This window comes from Pinus tabuliformis, chromosome 3_2, assembly GCF_031772625.1.
Source record: "Pinus tabuliformis cultivar Carrire ecotype Pingquan chromosome 3_2, CPIR1, whole genome shotgun sequence".
In the NCBI taxonomy this organism is placed as follows: domain Eukaryota; kingdom Viridiplantae; phylum Streptophyta; class Pinopsida; order Pinales; family Pinaceae; genus Pinus; species Pinus tabuliformis.
In genome coordinates, this window is record NC_142302.1 from 424,303,572 (window position 1) to 424,322,038 (window position 18,467).

Sequence of the window (18,467 nt, forward strand, 5' to 3'; positions counted from 1 at the left end):
TAGTAGATGAAATTTTAATGAATGAATGACCTAATAGATGATAATGTAGCTAATTTGAGAGGGCATCAGACCTTCTTGACGATTCTTAGATAAGTATGAAATCCCTATGTTCAGATGTGTTTTTATAACATTTACATGTTCATGATGTATTTGACGAAATGCATATCATGGTTAAGATGAGTCAGGTCAGGTCCTTATTCAACTTTAACCTTAGAGGAATTTTCTTCTTGTTATTTATCATTTATGATAATTTCATCAATTTTTGGGAAAAGGCCTGCATCCTAGCCTTGAAAAAGTGGTTCAAAATTCGGGTTCACTAACATAGAATTGCCTGAAAAGGATTGTAGTCGCATGGATGCCTTGTTGTGCGAGCGACTAGAGAATTGCAGTTGCATGGGGAGATTGTCATGGGAGCGGCTAGGGGTTTATTTTAGTCAAAAGGAAAGTTAACTCAGGGGTTGGGCACCTAGAGTTGTTGGTTTTCCTCAAGGGTTCCTATAGCTCTTGAGGAAGGTCAATTTGGTTTTGGTTTGTTGATTCCACTTCCTTAACTATACTTGGGGAGTTGAATCATATCATAATAACTCTTAGTCGCCTGTCTACCCTGGTGGGCCAGTTAGATTGTGTAAATGTGTGAGGAGGGTGTTATAGAGTGAAATCAAAGCATGGTTCAACCCTTGGACTAGATGGTGGGATGTGTTTTTCATCCATATATGTTAGTTGAATATGTGTTTATTATGCTTGTGGTCTATGTGCTTGTTATTTATGCATGGTGGTGGTCATTGTTACAGTTGGTTTTTCATGTGGAAGTTGATGATGTTGTTGTTGGGACGTGGTTGTCATTAATGCATGTCAGTTGTATATGCATGTCAGTGTCTATATGTTATTATGCATGCATTTTCATGGTTATGTTTGCCATGCACAAGGTCATGATATGTAGTTGGTATTGTTATGCATCGTAACTAGATGATGATTGAGATGATGTTTATATATTTCTAGGATTATCTTTATACATGTACTGTGATAATCAGATTGATCTTGCATATGAGATATCCTCCCATGAACTATAATAAGGTATCTTGGTTATGTTTATATTTTGTTTTAGTTTAGGTGATATACTTATAGGATGGAGAAGATCAGATATGAATAGAAAATGGTAGACTACAGCTCATGAGACTCTCGCTATAGATCAGATGAGAAACATGGTGATGGGTACTCTCGAGACATTCCAGGGCATAGGAGAAACAAGCATAGGTTAATTTAGCTATCCTTCATATTTTTTCATATTTGGAGAGACAGGGGCCACTTAGGATCAGTTAGGACAAGAGGACAGGACTAATGGAGCTTATAGTAGCAGATCACATGATGGACACAGGTTAGACAAGGATGATATCATAAGGGGTGGAAGATTATTGGATACACCTGATAGGAGAGGTAGTAGACATGGGCATTATTCTAGTTCTAGCTCAAACAAGTACCATGGTCATCATTGCCATCATCCGTATAGGAGGAGTGACACGGGATATTTTCCAAATGAGTTTAAGAAAGAAAGGCCACCTACATTTGATGGAGAAATGAATAAGTCACAATATGTAGAAGTGTGGTTTCTTGGGATGAATAATTTCTTCTGATCACATGATTACTCAGAGAACATGACGGCCATAATAGCTACATTCTGTCTTAAAGGTAAAGCAGACATTTCGTGGGAAGATGTAAATAATGTCAGAGGTATTCATGCAGAGGAGTTAACTTGGGGTGACTTTGAGATAATTTTAGGAAGAAGTATCTATTGAAGATATACTATGATGATAGGGAAAAATAATTATATGAGTTGAAGATGGGATTCGTGACGGATGAGGAGTACACTAGCAAATTCTCTGATTTGTGTAGGTATGTGCCTTATCTGAAGGAGGAGAAAGTGAAGATTGTTAAACACACATGGACAGCACAAAAGATATGAAGGATAAATCATACAATGCAATTTTTATTAACAATTGATTTACATTTATAGTACAATATCTGACTCTTGGGTTTCAGATCCCAAGGTCTCTTGGACTGCTTAGTCTTTTCGGCTTCCACACTAACCCTTTAGGATTAGGTGTCCAACATTCCCCCCCTTAATCTGAAGGGTTATGTATGAGTCCAAGAAGAGAGCTGTAATACAAAATGTGCAAAAAATACATGGAAGCACTAGGCTGAATGTGTTCTATGAAATGTTGGTAAAAAGGGCGGTGGTTTAAGGACGACCACCAACACTGGAACGCTTAGTGCAGTTCCCAGAACACTTCCAATACTGGCAAGAAACTGAAGTTTTCTGCTAGAGGAAGTGATCCTATTGTTTTAAAGAGGGAAACCTTCAACCATGAAAGGGAGGTCTCACCCCGCATAAAAGGTAAAACTTCAACCTGAAAAGGGAAGTCTCAACCTGTGATGGTTTAAGGATGACCAACAACTCTGGAATGCTTAATGCAATTCCTGAACTCTTCCAAAACTGGCAAGAAGCTGGTGTCTTCTGCTAGAGGAAGTGTTCTTAATCTGTGATCACGGGCATCTTTGTCTCTGGCTGCAACTCTGAAACTGGTGTGGCAGGTTGTGGCTCAGGCTCGCTTGATGTGACTTTGAAGCTTGTAGATGACCATCATTTTCCCCCCTGTCAGGTACAAGGTGAGAAGATGGAGAAAACTCAACTGCAAGACTGTTTAATACTCTAGAACAAGTTCTGACATGTGTTTGAAATATCTTCTTGGCTGTTGATGCCCATTGCCAAGAAGCGATCCATCAAAGATGAATCTTTGTTCTTGCAGGACGTTTGTTTCTGAAGCATCTGTGTGAAGAATGGCTGGTTTTATGACAGTGCTTACATGGATGAAGATCAAAACAGTGATCTTTCAGATGGCCAACTCGGTCACAGTGTTGGCATTTCACGATCTGTTGTTGTTGTTGATGTTGTTGGTGTTGCTGTGGAAGAGGGGCATAGTCTGGAACAGCTGAAGCTGAACTGTCATGAGGAGAAGGTGAACTGTCATAAATGAATCCAGCACTCTGAAACTGAATGGGCTTGGCATAGTCTGGAATATGAAAGGACAATTCGTTGTCACATCCAAGACCAGTTCTGTGCTTGTTGTGGACAAGCTGTTCCCAAGGTCTGATGATGGGCTTGGGAAGTGCAGATTGAGTTTCTGCATCTGCATGTACACTTGTTGCTTTATTGGGTACTGAATCTGAATGAACTTGAACAATATTGACTTGCTGTTTATGGAAGTCTGCTTCATTGTTCTGAACAGAAACAGGTTCAGAATGATGACTCCACTGCTGTAATTCTTCCTGCTATAGCTGTGATTCAAGCTGCAAAAACTCTATCTTTTCTTGTGCATATTGCAGACATGTTTGAATGTCTGAAAGAGAGGCTTTGTTAATTTTGACTGTGCTGTTAGCAGTGGACATGATTAGAGTTCTCAATAATTCTAATATTCTTTCAAGCTTAGCCATTTTTCTACACCTTAAAAATCTCCAAATCCCACAGAAAAATGTAAGCTGCTAAATAATAAAAAATCCGCAAATACCAGCAAATGTTAGGAAGAACAGTGGCTATAGATAAGTGTTATAACATCAAAAAAGCTCCATCATTACAGAGAAAACACCACAGTGATAATATATGCAACGTATTCAGCTCCAAGACAGAGAAATAAATATGGAGTGCCTTCAATATATATACAGCCACACATCCAATGAGATGAGGAAGTTTGATTTCAGTTTAAATTTCATTTTGGTAAATTTGGTCGACCTGCATTGCTGAAGATATTGTGCGAGGTATCTGATTTATCGATAAGATGTCAACAATTACAGTGCCAGTTCCAATACCGACCCCATCTGAAGACTCTGAATGCCTAAGGAAGGATTTTGAAGAGTGGGGCACAAATGAGAAGTCAATCATACAAATATTAGGACACAGAACTGCAGCGCAAAGTAATCCGTCAACGTTATTTTCAATTGTATGAAGAGGATCTCTTGAAGCGATTGGAATCTGAGTTTTCAAGTGACTTTGAGAAAGCTGTATTCCTTTGGGTACAAGATCCAGCTGAACGTGATGCGGTCATATCTCATGATGCAATAAAGAAGTGGAATGGAAAGAATATATTGCTTTTAGAAATTTCCAGTGCTCGATCTTCAGCTCAACTATTGATGGTGAGGCAAGCATATCATATTCGGTACAAAAAGTCCCTCGAAGAAGACGTGGCTGAAGATTTTCAAAAAGCTCGCACAATGGAGGGAGAACAGATACACGTCCACAGACAGATTGAACCCAAGAGTTTCCACCAGCCCGTCGAATGTCGTTTTATTGCTTAAATCTGAAAATGTGGGAGCTCTGAACATTAGTCTTCCCTGATAAGGCCGTTGGCATTTGCAGGTCCGAGCATTGACCTGGAATTCCACTGAGAATTTCCTGTCTCCACACCTTTCTAGACTCGTTTGGTAGCTGGTAAGATTGTAAATTTGACAGAACCAAAAGCAGTCTTCAGTCTTCAATACCAAAAGCGCAGTCACCAGAAACGTATCAACGCTTCAGGCTTCAGAGGAATCAATGAGCGCAGTCTTCATTAATAGAACGCAGTCATAAAAACGCAGTCTTCATTACAATAAAAACGCAGTCATAAAAACGCAGTCTTCATTACAATAAAAACGCAGTCGCATTTTACAATAAAACGCAGTCTTCATTACAGTTTATATAAACTTCAGGCATTGGTCTTCAACGCAGCTCCGGAAAGTATACATAGTTAGTACTTCACTCTCGGATCCCAACAGAAATGACCAGCATTCATACCACATATACCACACGACGTTTAACAATACATCGTAACAGAAATTAACCATAGAGAAAATATCATCGTTCAACAAAATGCATAGGGGATTGGTTCTAAGAAGAGAAACCAGCACTTAATAAAAGGACCAGCGCACAGATTTTGAACAACACACCAATGCACAAGTTTCAAGAGAGGCTAGGATGGCTCAACATTCCATCGCACTTTCCAACTTCAACACACAATCTTGGGTATAGTCGAATGTACTCAGTGCATCAAAACGAAGCCAATCTCAATCCAAATAGTTATGCACAGTACAGGAGACTTCATTCCAACGGATGCACATTAAATCATACACCAGCACATACCATGGTCATATAACCCAACATATACCAACGCTCCAACTCACATATATCACCAGTATTTGAGCAATGCAGCAACCAGCACGAACACGCAACTTTAAAACTCTTCAACTATGCGGTTAATAAATCTCTGAAGCCATAATCAAACCTCGTCCAAAAATAAAGTCAAAATGAGTATGTTTATGAGGATTTGTTTCAAACGATGAAGTGGTAAGTCGGATATTGGTAAAATAGGGCCACATTTTGAATCTTGGAAGAAGCAATACTTCATTACAGTTTATCAATACAATTTATATAAACCTCGGCATATAACTCTATGACTCGGCATCGGTCTTCAATACATAATTCTATGACATCGGTTTTAATACAATAATACAAAACCTCGGCATCGGTCTACAGATATATATTTCTATAACGCAGCGGACAAAAGGTTAAAGGTAACAACGACGAAAATTGGCAGTTTATCCTTGGATTCGGCTCCTCACACAACAAAGACTCTTATGCAAACCTCACACCAATTCCACGATGTTCCACGCTGCACCGATGTCCTAGGATTAACCCACAGGCTTTCCTTCATTCTTTACGGAGGCTCTTCGACTTCACACTATAACCGACAGCGCACCAGGGCAGCGAGTTCTCCATACAGTCCACGGACAGCAAAATCTCAAACGCCACGCCACAGCAAAATCTCAGGCCACGGACAGCATGATCTCAAACGCACCATACACAGTCTTTGAAGTCACAAATAGTTTAAACACATGTATCAGTTTAAAATGGACCACTATGTAAGATAATATACCTCCATGGATAATCGGAATTGGGAATGAAAGTATTTAAATAGATGGAGGGGCTAGAGCGTGGAGGCATAGGCATCATCAACGGCTACCTACAAAAAGCCAAAAAGCCTTCCCAGCTTTTGCTGTAACATACAGACGGGCGGAACAGTAGAATGGAGGCATCGCGCACAGAGCATGGCAACAGCTACGAGTGCCATTCTGTCAACAGTGGTGCCCGTCCTCAACCGTTTCTACATTATATGGATTTTATGTCAGGACAGAGAGCAGAGAGCATATGCAGCGCTGGTGCGCCAGGGAGCAGACGAGCAGAGGTGTGTCAGGCAACGTATTCAGGCCAGAGGCAGCGTATTAAATGCAGGTGGAGCAGCGCTTTTAAATGGAGCGTTTCGAATCAGGTCAGCAGCGTGAGAGAGGGCAGCGTTTAATACCATTCACTGTCACCATGTCAGGCACTAGTAACAACGCCTCTATGCATTCATCAACGCTCAAGTAAAAACGCATGACAGAGGCAGCGCTCAGGTATGAGCAGCTCAGACACAGAATTATGGGCAGAGGTACAGGACTGACATGCACATAACAGGCCACAGAAAAACAAGCGGCTCTGATACCATGTTAAACACACATGGACAGCACAAAAGATATGAACGATAAATCATGCAATGCAATTTTTATTAACAATTGATTTACATTTATAGTACAATATCTGACTCTTGGGTTTCAGATCCCAAGGTCTCTTGGACTTCTTAGTCTTTTCGGCTTCCACACTAACCCTTTAGGATTAGGTGTCCAACAAAGATTCATAGATTCAATAGTGGGTTGTCAATAGCATTCAAAGACAAGATTGAGTTTGTTGAGCCTAGATCATTGGAGTTATCCATTAGAAAGCTAAAGCATTCTTATGAACAATTGAAGCATAGACCTAAAACTAAGCAGGGTTGGAAAGGTAATGATAGGAATAAGGGGAAATGGGATAAGAAGTGAAAAAGACCTCAGGACACAGGTAACAAAGAGAATGTAGCACCACTTAAGAAGTTCAATGCATCTAAGAGAGGGAAAGGATTTCATTTTGAGGAGTAGGATAAGGGTGATGGCAGGAAGCCTTTATGGTGTTGGACTTGTGGCAAAGATAATCATTAGAGAAATTTTCCACAATGTCAGGGTGGTAGACCGCAAATCTACAGTGCTCAGGGGGCATAGATAGTGGGGGTTGTTGGAAAGAGTATTCCTCACATTTATGCATTGTTGGATAATAGGAAGGTGGATCAATAGGAATCTATTATCATCGAGATGGATGTAAATATTTGTGATCAAGTTGTTTCTATTTTGGTTAACCGTGGATCTAATTATAGTTATGTTAATCTTGGCCTAGTGGATAAGTGTGGTTTGAATAAAGAGGCACTTGCAGAATCTTGGTTAGTACAACTGGCTATAGGTACTAAGAAAAGAGTTCATCATTATGTAAGAGCTTGTGAATTTGAGTTGAATCGTATGCCTACATCAGTGCATTTGAATGTGTTTCCAGTGGGATCACACAATATGTTGTGGGGTATGGATTGACCAAGGTGGATTGTTATGACAAGGCTATTGAATGCTTGGATGACAATGGAGAACAAAGGATCATGTAAGGTAAGAATAAGGCAACATCAGTTAGAATAGTCATAGCTATGTAGGAAAAGTGAAGTTGCAGGAAAGGGTGTGTGATATTTGAAGTATATATTTATAGTGATAAAGGAAAGGATGTTGAGGATGTAGATTTTTGAGGAGGTATCCAATTCTTCAATAGTTTCAGGATGTATTTCCTATAGAGATTTCAAAATTTCTGCCTCAGAGGGAAGTGGACTTTTCTATTGAGTTAGTACCAGGGGAAGCGCCAACATTAGAGGAACCATAGATGATGAGCATGACATATTTAGTGGAATTGAAGTTGCAGTTGAAGGAAATGCTTGATAAGGGATACATTATGCCAAGTGTATTATCTTGGGGTGCACCAATATTGTTTGTGAGGAAGAAGGGTGGTACTCTCAGGTTATGCATTTATTACAGGCATTTGAACAAGGTGACCAGTAAGAACAGGTATTTGTTTCAAAGGATTAACGATTTTTTTGACCAGTTGAAGGGAGAAGCAGTGTTATCAAATATTGATCTAAGATCAAGGTACCATCAAGTACGAATTAAAGAGGAGGACATCTACAAGACTACTTTCCAGACCAGGTATGGGAATTATGATTTTTTTATAGTTCCATTTGGTTTGACTAATTCTCCAACTACTTTTATGTGCTTAATGAATAGTGTCTCACGTCCTTATGTGGACAAGTTTTTTATTGTGTTCATTGATGATATATTGATATATTCTAAGAATGAGGAAGAACATCTCAAACATTTAGTAGCATTATTGATATTACTAAGAAAGCATCAGTTGTATGCCAAGCTTATGAAATTAAATTTATTTTAAATAAAGGTACATTACTTGGCACATGTGGTTTCCAAGGAAGGCATAGCAGTGGATCTAGAAAAGATGAAAGTTATAATCGAATGGGTGGATCCTAGGAATGTGGATGAGGTAAGGTCATTTATGGGGTTAGCAGGTTATTACGAAAGATTCATTAGGAAATTCTTACAAATTTCTCATCCTATTACTTCGTTGCAAAGAAAAGGTAAGAAATTGGAATGGATAGAGGAATGTGCAACGCGTTTTGAGTAGTTGAAGAAGATGTTGACAAATGATCTAGTTCTAAATATTGCATATCCAATTAAACAGTTTGTGATGTGTAAGGATGCCTACAAGAGAGGACTTGGTGGAGTCTTGATGCAGGAGGGACAAGTGGTATGTTATGAATCAAGGAAATTGAATGAGCATGAGTAGAATTATGTTAGAGTTGATCTTGAGTTGGTAGCAATCATCCATGCTTTGAATATGTGGAGACACTATCTTCTTGGCAAGTGGTTCATCTTGATGAGTGATCACAATGGATTGAGACACATATTTGACCAACCAAATCTAAATGTTAGGAAAGCTATATGGTGTTCCATGATCACCGAGTTTGACCTTGAGATCAAGTACATTTGAGGGGAAAGAGAACAGGGTTGCAGATGCTCTTAGTAGAAGAGTATAGGTAAATCATATAAAAGCTATAAGTTCATATGGGACAGATCTAGGGGATCAAATCATACATGAATTACAACATGATGATAGGTATAAGGATCTTGGGAACAAGTTACAACAGGATACAAGTGATCAGGATGTGGATTATAATCTCACAACGAATTTTTTGGTGATATTTAGGGATAGGATCTATGTGTTTGACAACGGTGAGATCAAGAAGCTTATCATGAGGGAGTTTCATGCTAAGTCATATTTAGTTCACCCAGAATATTAGAATACATTGACAGTTATGAAGAAGTTCTATTATTGGTTGAATTTGAAGAAAGAAGTGGTAGAGTTTGTGGCTAGGTGCTTGGATCGTCAATCGGTACAAGCAAAGTGTAAGAATCTAGGTGGATTACTATAGCCAATTCTAATTCCACAGTGGAAATGGGATTTATTTCCTTGGATTTCGTTACACGATTTTCGTTGACTCTAGACAGCATGATTCTATCATGGTTGTGGTGGACAGGTTGACAAAGGTACCACACTTCATTCTATTGAAGTCCACTTATTCATCTAATGGTGTAACACATGTCTTCATCAGAGACATAGTGAGGTTGCATGGTGTACCGAAGAAAATTGTGTCAGAGAGGGATGTTAAGTTCACTACTAAGTTTTTGAAGGCGTTATTTGTAGATTTGGGTATATATTTGGCCTTCAGCATAGCTTATCATACACAAACAAACACAAAAAGAAAGAGTGTCAATAAAATTTTGAAGGAAATGTTGAGGATGTATGTGATGCATCAGTAGCAGAAGTGGGAAGAGTATCTTCAACTAGTATAGTTTGTTTACAACAACGGGTATAAGGATTCACTGAGGATGAGTCTATTTGAGGCACTCTATGGGCAGAGTTGTAATACGCCCATCAGTTGGAATGATCTAGTGAACAAGGTCTTGATACGAAATACATGTTTCCAGATATGGAACAGGGAATGTAGGTAATCAAAAAGATTCTAAAGACATCACGGGATAGGCATAAAAGTTATGCAGATCAACACAAGCTATTTAAGGAGTTTCAAGTTGGGGAACATGTGTACTTGGGCATCAACCCCAAGAAGAGATCCTTAAGGATTGGGTCATGTGCGAAGATGGAACCTCATTATTGTGGGCCTTTCGAGATGCTAGAGAGGATTGGACCAGTGGCCTATTGAATTTCACTCCCTCCAACAGTGAAAGTCCATGATGTTTTCCATGTTTCATTGCTTAAAATATATGTGAAATATGTTGATCATGTTATTGATTTGTTTGTATTATAGGTGGATCCAGAAGGAGAATTCCAGCCGAAAGCTCAGTGCATTTTGCAGAGAAAGATTCTCATGCTTCAGAACTGAGAAATAGTGCAGGTTAAAGTGTAGTGGAAGCACTTTGGGCCTGATGAAGCTACATGGGAGATGGATGATAAGATGTGGGCTATCTATCCTTTCTTGTTTATCGGTTCAGGTAAAATAGTTTTGGTATATGTATATATGTACATGGATGTAAATAATTCCATGAGATGTGTTATAAAGCTCCAATAAGTGGTATGGCTATCATGTTGTTATGTTTGTCATGTTGGTTATGTTAGTTTCTTTCAATAGGTTGTTCATTGTAAATGTTGCAACGAGCTAAGTCATAAAGCTCCATGGGTAGTATGTTTTTCTTTTTAGTGGTCTTGTTGGTTGTAGATGTCATTGAAAACCGAGGACATTGTTCCCCTAAGGGCGAGGGGTTTCTAAAATCCACGAGTTAAAAATCCATGTAATAAAGTTAACAAAGGAAAAATAATAGCCAAGGTCAAGGGACATGTATTCCAAGTTGAATACTTGGAAATAACACAATGACATAGATCACTTGTGATTAATTAATGGCTATGGAAATAAAAACGTCTTTGGAAAGCCATGGGGCATTTATTGGCATTTTATTTATGAAAATAATGGAAAATAGGAGAAAGGAAAGGAGAAAGGTCACAGGTTGCATATGAGGAGGAAATTGAATGAAAATAATGGAAAATTAAGAAAATAGAGGCCTCGTTAATAAAAAATACTTCTTAGGATCAATACACAACTTTTATCAGTGTTAACTTTAGTGACATTAATCTTTGGCACTCTCATTATACTCACTCTCACTCATACTATTGTACAGTTGTAGTTTTCTTGGAGCACTCTTGGAGGAGTGTGGCATACTTGAGATTTAGAATAAGAAGGGAAAAGAAAAGAAGGAAACTATAAGAGGATAGTGGGATCAGAAGCTATAGTGGGTTTCCTTGTAGGTATCAAGTTACATGTATGATTTCCTTGCTAGTTTTGGCATGCATGTCACATGCATGTGGTTTCTTGGTTATGATCTATCATTGAAATGGAGGATTTTCTAGATTGAAAATGGTTTTTCCTAGCCTTGCCATGTCCTAGATAGCCACGGTGTCATGGATTTATCTTTGTTTCCTGGTTGGTTGACATGTTCCTTTGGTTGTGGGTTGAGTTATTAGTTCTTGGAGCCTTGCTTGGACAAACTCTTTGGAAGCCTTGTAACAGCTTTGGTTGAGTTAGTAGTCCTAGAAGCCTTGGTTGGAAAAATTCTTTGGAGCGCTTGGTGGGTTGAGTTACTAGTCCTGGAATCCTTGGTTGGACAAATGATTTAGAGCCCAATGACAATTGTGGATAGAGTTACTAGTCCTAGAATCCAGGTTGGAACAAATTCTTTGAATCCATTGAAAACTTGGATAGATACCAATATGGTGATGATTAGTGATGTCCAACTATGAGGTGGAATCCCTAGTTGAGGGTTGAGGTAGTTTAGCCTCTGGAAGCCCTAGGTTTGGTTTTTATTGGTTATTCCATGAAATCCCACATTTATGCTTAAAATAAGGTACAGGGGTGATTGGGTGAAAGAGAGATTTGGTTGAGCCCAATCTATGGTCAAGTGGTACATGGAAGTCCCTGACTTGGTTGGATTTTCATATGTTAATAAGATCTCCTTCCCTCTCATGTTCTATGTTTCAATGTTCTTGTTATTATATGGCTTCAATGGCTAGTTTATCATGATGTATATGTTTTTCATTTATCTAGTTATATGCTCATTATAAGTATAGTTTTATGACAATATTGAGTTATGGCTCTCATAACATTTTGATTAGTAGATGAAATTTTAATGAATGAATGACCTAATAGATGATAATGCATCCAATGTGAGAGGGCATCAGACCTTCCTGATGATTCTTTGATAAGTATGAGGTCCCTATGTTCAGATGTGATTTTACGACCTATACGTTACATGTTTATGATTTGTTGAAAGAAATTCCTATCATGGATAGGATGAGTGAGGTCATGTTGTTGTTCAAGTTTTGCATTAGAGGCATTGCCTTATTTTTATTTATCATTTCTGAGAATTTCATTAAGTTCTAAGCAGAGTCCTGAGTCCTAGCCTTGGAACAGTGGCTCAGAATTCGCGGTCTCTATCACATAAATGCTTGAAAAAGACTGTGTTCGCATGGATTCCTTATTGTGGGAGGGACTGGAGTGTTTCAGTATCATGGAGAGCTTTTTATGGGAGTCAATGGGGGTCTAGTTTAGTCAAAAGGTAAGTTAACTGGGCACTTGGAGTGGTTGGTTATCCTTTGAGGTTCCTAAAGCTCCTGAGGAATGTTAGTTTGGTTTTGGTTTGTCGATTCCACTTCCTTAACTATACTTGAGGAGTTGAACCATATCATAGTAACTCTTCGTCACATATTTAACCCGATGGAATGGTTAGCTTGGGTAAATGTGGGAGGAGGTTGGTTACAGTATTGTCATGATTGCCTAGTTGTCTCCATCTTGAAGTTTATGTTGCATTGTATTTTCGATGCTAATTTTAAGTGGACTATATTCCACCCTTCAAAATGAGATAGTATTGAATTCTTGGAGTTCAAGTGTGCAAAAGTGTTATGTATGGCATGATATAAGAAATATTTTCACTTATTATTATATTCCTTTTGAAATAGAGAAATGTAATTTAAGTATCCCTTAATTTGAATGAATGATTTTGAACTTTCATATAATAGATTGAGATTAAGTTTGAGTTCAGTTTGTATGAGCTATTGATTAATCATATAAAGGATAATTCACACAAGCTATTAAAGTTACTAAATGTGAAATATTAATTCAACGTGCAAATATTGATTAATGCCCCACTTGAGAAAAGAGATTGATATGTGAATTGGTTTTCCTTGTTAATTTTCAATTATTGCATATAATTGGCCTTAGATAAAGATATTTTTGAAATGTAGAAGAGTACCTCTAGTTGGAACAAATTTATGCCAATAGACCTTGGGTTGGATTCACCATTTTGGAATTTCTCTGGAAATACTATAAATTATGGTAATAAGCAATTATTACTATTAAAATAATGAGATTTGTGACTCTATTAAGTGGGACAATGATATGGGAAAACAATTTTGAATATAGGTAATGGAATAAATCCCATGTAACATCTTAGTCTGGTTCCCACAATTAGCAATGTATAAATGTTTATATGATGAAAATATAAGGATTGAATAAATATGTAAATATCTAAATTGTACACTAAATAATAACATAATGTATCACTAAGTATAGGTGAAGAAAGATCAAAAACATGAAATAATATGATTCCATGTGTATGTTTTCTTTAGCAATGGTGTCCCAAAATCCATTTCTATGCAAGTTCTTGTTCCCTAGATAGAGTTTGAGAGGGTTGGTTATAACACAAGAAAATAAATACCAAGTAATGTAAATAAATATAACATGATATATTAACACTATAATGAAAAAACAAGAACTTGTGAAACAATAATCTCTTTATTTTATGTAAATGAGATAAAATCTCTCCAAGGGACACTAAAGGGAGCTTTCAAAATGATCCGAATTGGATCCTTAAACATTTCTCATGACTGTTTCAAAATTATGTCAGATCAAATCTTATGAATAACAAGTATCAGAAATGACCTCTGGACAATGGCAAGTGTCGCCTGCACGGAACAACGAGGACGCTTGGTCAAAGCGCGCTGACTGTTGGCCCATGGAGACCGCGCATCGATGCAAATTGGCAATTGGAAGCCTAGATCCAGAAACAGAGGTAGTTTCTGATACATGATTCGCAGGACAAAACCCTCAGAGAAGGAAAGCCCGAAGCACTCGGTCATGAGGAAAACAAGGAAACCGTACAGAAAACGTCAAAAGGTGTGTCTCGCGCACAAAACCAACAAGATATTGCATGCACTTCCAGCAGTAACCAGGTTTGGCCGAGTTCAACGCGATGCCATACACTGTGCAATGCGTGTCCAATGAATGAGAGAGAAAATTGCTTACATTGCATGAGTAACGGTCGAGCAACTTACCCGTTTGATATAAATGGAGACCGTAGGATCTAGAGGCTCTAGATCAACGGCGGAGAATTAACCCAATGGATGACCGGATTCGACAAAAAATAAACTGAGGCACATAAGGTTTGAGGTCTGGCATGACCAATGAGCTGGCAAAAGGATCAGTTTCGTGGACGAATCCTGGAGTAACAGAAATAATGACCATTCAAAAGAAAACTGACACTCAGTCTGTAAGGCGACAAGTGACCACCTCTCTGTGCAGCGTTACACAGCGATGATGACACAGAGCAGGGGAATTCCAGTGGATAGAGGTAGGCGATCCAAAGAGTCGGGAAGGGGAAATGAATAGTCAAGGAGAAGATTGGCTTTAAGCCATGAACAGACAAAGAATAAAAGGAGACATAAGTAGAGGAAGAAGTGAATTGCAGAGAGCAAAGAAGCCGAGCTGACCTTCAGAGCAAAGGTAGCATCGAGCAGATAGAGACAGAGAGAGTCCGAGAGTCTGTGAACTCCAGAGAGGGATTGAGAGGTTCAAGCAGCTCCTCTTTGTACACCCGTCTGATATTAAGTACCAAATTGGGCTCATACCATTGAGACCAGTTGAGGTCGAGATCTAGTAAGGGGGATTCTGTGTACTCTAGAGGCTTGGGGGGTCCATGTACCACCCTACTGAACATCATCGATTAAGTAAGACTCAAATTGAGCTCCTTCTTGTAAAATCTCTACTTTAAGACACAATAAAAAAGGCCACCACTGAAAGCTAGACCAGGAGATGTAGCCCAGGAGGATTGGGTGAACTCCTTATTAAATTTGTTGTGTTCTATATTTGCTTATTATGTTTCTCTTACTATTTCAAGTGTCTATGTATTTCACAATCTTATCGATCCATTGCCTAAAATAACATAGACACACCCCAGCACTTGAGTCTGTAATACCTTCATTATTTCTCTGAGGTCATCTATGGGTGATTTCAGATCAAGTGGTATCAGAGCTCCTAGGTTGTTTAAGGTTAGACAAGCTTGTGCTAGATTTTGCTGTTGAATGCTAACTAGATCAAAGCTTAAATTAGGAGAAGGAGAGTTGGTCGAGACTAATGTGGAGATTGGAAGAGTCTATCCTCAGAAGAAAATGTCAGAAGAAAGTATCTTGGGGCCAGACCCTCAATTTATAGATAGTTTCATGGCCATGAGGTCCATCGTAGAGGAAATGTATAAGGACTTTAGGAAACATAAAGATGAGGATTCATCAAGCTCTAAACAAGATAAAGGAGAAGAAGAATCTCTCCTCCATGACCACTCAAAAGGCAAAGGGAAAGAAGAAAGCTTTCTCACACCTCCTAATGGCCCTGAACATAAAAAGAAGGCATCTTTGATTAAATTAGATGTTAAATTTGATTTACCAATATATGATGGAAAGCTGAATGTACAGAAGCTAGATAATTGGATCAGACAAATTGATGTATATTGCAGAGTGCAAAGTATCGACTCAGACAAGAGTAAGATTCAGATAGCTAGCCTACGCCTCGGAGGCACTGCCTTGGTATTGTGGGAAGGCAGGACACAAGCTAACATGAAGAAACATGGTAAGATTCTTTCTATCTGGAGTGAATTTGTTTCTGCAATCAAAAAGCAGTTCTATCCACTAGCTTACATGCAGCAAGCCATGATGAGCTGGCAAACTCTTTGCCAATTGAAAGGGCAAAGTGTACAAAGTTACACTCAAGAATTTAGGAAGAGAGCTTTGATTCTAGGAATTTTATTAGACTCACCTGAAACTCTGTTGAAGTACATAGGGGGTCTACATAGCTACATGAGGCACACTATCCTCATGTTTAATCCCACTAGTATAGATGAGCTATCTGTTCAAGCTACGCATCTAAAAGCAAGAGGAAAGAATGTGAACCCAAAAGTTGGGGGATCATCCAAACCCATTGCAACCAAGAATAAGGAGAAAAGAAAATAGAAATGGAAAGAAAGGAATGCCAATATTGCACAAAAGACAAAGTCTTAATGTACTCACTGTAGAAAACATGGGCATGATGATGAGCACTGCAAAGTCTTAATGTACTCACTATAGAAAACATGGGCATGATGATGAGCACTGTTGGATTCTGCATCCAGAGCTGAGACCTAAGAAGTTCGAGGGCAAGAAGAATAAGACTGTTGTAGCTATTCAGAAAGATTTGGGGTCAGACTTAGGAGATGAAACAACCATTGCAGCCTTAGGTATAGGAGGTAAAAATTCTGAAGCATATACTAGTAATTCTACACATTCTATTAATGATGAAGAAAATGAGAGAAAAATACATGAGATTTTCCATATTCGAGTTGTTTGCAAACATCAAAATATTGATACTTTGTTTGATAGTGGCTCACAAGTAAATTTAATTTTTGAAGCAATGGTAAAGAAGTTGGGATTAATGACTATACCTCACAAGAAACCATACCCATTAGGTTGGTTAAGTGATAAAGCACAACTACAAGTTACTAGATAATGTAAACTTAAGTTTTCTTTTGGGTCAACATTTGTAGATGAGGTTGAGTTAGATATAATTACTCTAGATATATGTGGAATTGTTTTAGGAAGTCCTCACTTGTATGATAGAAAAGTAATTTTCTATAGAGCTGAGAACAAGTATCTACTCGTTAAAGATGGAATCAAATACTTTGTAAGAGCTCATAAGCTCAGGAATAATTATACTCTGATAAACTCAGAGAAGATTAAACGAATTGTAAATTCATGCAAACAATTTTTACTTATGGTTGTAAAGGAAAAGAAACCTGATAAAACCAATGTATTTAAGGGTTGTGATGCTAAACAACAAGATGATTTAGAAAAAGTTGTTTCAGAGTATGATATCTTTTTTCAAGAACCTAAAGGTCTGCCACCCGAAAAGGAAACAGTGCATGATATTAATTTGCAGCAAGATGCTCCATTGCCTAACATCGCATTGTACAGGTTGTCTTCTTTAGAGAATGCAGAAATCAAGAAGCAGGTGCAGGAGTTGCTCGAGAAGGGGTTCATTGGACCTAGCACATCACCATGTGGGTCACCATTCACTTTGGTGAGAAAGAAAGATGGCTCATGCAGAATGTGCATTGATTACCAAGCACTGAATGAGATAACGATCAAAAATCATTATCCCCTTCCTTGCATAGATGATCTACTAGATCAGTTAAAGGAAGCTATTTATTTTTCCAAGTTAGACTTGCATAGTGGATATCATCAGGTCAGAGTTGCAGAACAAGATGCATGGAAGACTGCTTTCAAAACAAAGCAAGGATTGTATGAGTGGCTGTTTATGCCTTTTGGCTTAACTAATGCTCCTGCTACTTTCAAGAGAATAATGAATGTACTCAGACCTTTTCTTGATGATTTTGTTATTGTATATCTGGATGACATTCTTATATTTAGAAAAATGTGGGAGGAACATTTAAAGCATGTTAAGTAGACACTAGATGTTTTGAAAAGAGAAAAACTTTATGTTAAACTCTCAAAATGTGAATTTGGCAAAACATCTTTGAATTATTTGGGTCATATACTAGGGGGTGATGAATTGAAGATAGATCCCTCTAAAGTTGCAGTCGTTATAAATTGGCCTGAACCCAAATCTACTACAGAAGTGAGAAGCTTCTTAGGAGTAACACAATATTTTATAAAATTCATTCCTAACGTTTCCTTAGTTGCAGCTCCCTTACATGCTTTAACAGGATTGAACAAGGTGTTTCAGTGGGGAGGAAAACAGCAGAAAGCCTTCAACACCTTGAAAGAAAAGATTAGTACAGCAACAGTACTAGCACTGCCAGATCTTCAAAGACCATTTGAGATCCAAATAGATGCCAGTGACTATGCCATGGGAGCAGTGTTGATATAGCACGATAAACCCATATGTTATCATTCTGAGACATTTAATTCTGTGGTAGTTAACTATCCAACATATGATAAAGAATTGTATGCATTAGTACAGAGTGTGAAAAAGTGGAAACATTACTTAATGGGCAAAGAGACAGTCATACATACTGATCATCAACCACTTCAATATCTACAC